This window comes from Halyomorpha halys, unplaced genomic scaffold, assembly GCF_000696795.3.
Source record: "Halyomorpha halys isolate HHAL.00 unplaced genomic scaffold, Hhal_1.1 Scaffold1689.1, whole genome shotgun sequence".
Lineage (NCBI taxonomy): Eukaryota > Metazoa > Arthropoda > Insecta > Hemiptera > Pentatomidae > Halyomorpha > Halyomorpha halys.
The window spans coordinates 102,531-104,021 of NW_027107633.1; positions in this window are offsets into that span (position 1 = coordinate 102,531).

Consider the following 1,491-nt stretch of genomic DNA (forward strand, 5'->3'; position numbering starts at 1 on the left):
ATTAAAATGAAAGCTTACTAAATTCACTTCAAATTCGTTCCACATGACTGCATATGGAACGGATATTTTTGAAAGTACCTCACAAAATAAGTGACAAACGCGCTAAGGTTGAGTTTTTGGAAAATAGCAATTCTTTGACGAACCTCATCTTAAGTAAATAATGGTGGTAAAGAGTTAATTTTTTTTTTCAACTTTTATTAAGAAGAAAATGAATAAGACAACCTATTCTGTATAATGCATTAGTTTGGATTCATTTTTTTGCCCGAATACTCATACCCGAAATATCGCTCTAGCTTTAATAAAAGCTAACTTAAAAAGTAAAGCGGAATACGTCCCGCGATAATTCTGAAGATGAGACAGCCATATCAGAAATAAGCGAAACAGACTCACAATATCTAAAAAGAAGGACGCTTCAAAAGAGAAACCGAAACATTGCCCGGATCCGCGGGAACTTCACCTAATAAGAAAAAAAATAAAACAGCCAAACCTAAACAACCAGTCGAAAAGCCAACCAAAAATCGCAGTAAGTCTACCTTTAAAGGTAAAATTACCCCAGGAGCATCCACATCCAGCTCCTTCCCATCCTACTCTGCAAGTAAATAACCCACCCTAATTACCGGTTAAAACAGATCCTGTACCCTATACCCCACGACGGGTTCACCCAACACCCAGCGCTCCGACTCATACAAACTACCCAGCCCCTGAGCCACAGCCTCATCCACATCTCAACTACAATCCAACCGATATAACCTCAATCCTGTCTTCCTTCCTGTTGGATCTCCAAAATACCATAAAACCGCTAATCACCCTCCTCACTACAATCCTGACCGAATTCCTTTCAATCTTCCACGATGAGCGCAAAGCCCCTAGTTATCCTTTTGTGGAACGCTAATGGACTACACAACCACCATGACGAACTCAATATATTTCTCCACAACAAACACATATTGCCCTGTTGACAGAAACTCACTTTACTCAACGGTCACATTTCTACATCTGTGACTTCATTGACCACCCAGACAACACTTCACACGCCGGGTCTTGCATCCCTATTCATAAATCCCTACCCCATTCCCTCATCCCTTCCACTCCAACTGACACTATCCAAGTATGTAGTACAGTATCCAAGTAACTCTGTAATAATTTCAACTCGTCCTTTCCACTTAACATTATCAGCTGTATACTGTCCCCCTGGCAATTCCCTTTCCTACAATCACCTTGACTCTTTATTCCGATCCTTCGGATCACGCTTCATTGCTGGAGGAGACTATACTAAGAGAGAAAGACTACTACCAAACATCAACGAGGGTGATGTCGTACATCCAATACCCGTGGTAATATCCTTTCCAGAGTCACTACCTCCAATAGTTATTCTATCCTCACCCTCATGAGTCCTACTTATTGGCCTTCATCTCTCAAGAAACGTCCAGATATCCTAGACATATTTATCACCTCCCAAATTTCCTGTTCCCGGACCATCATCGAATCTAT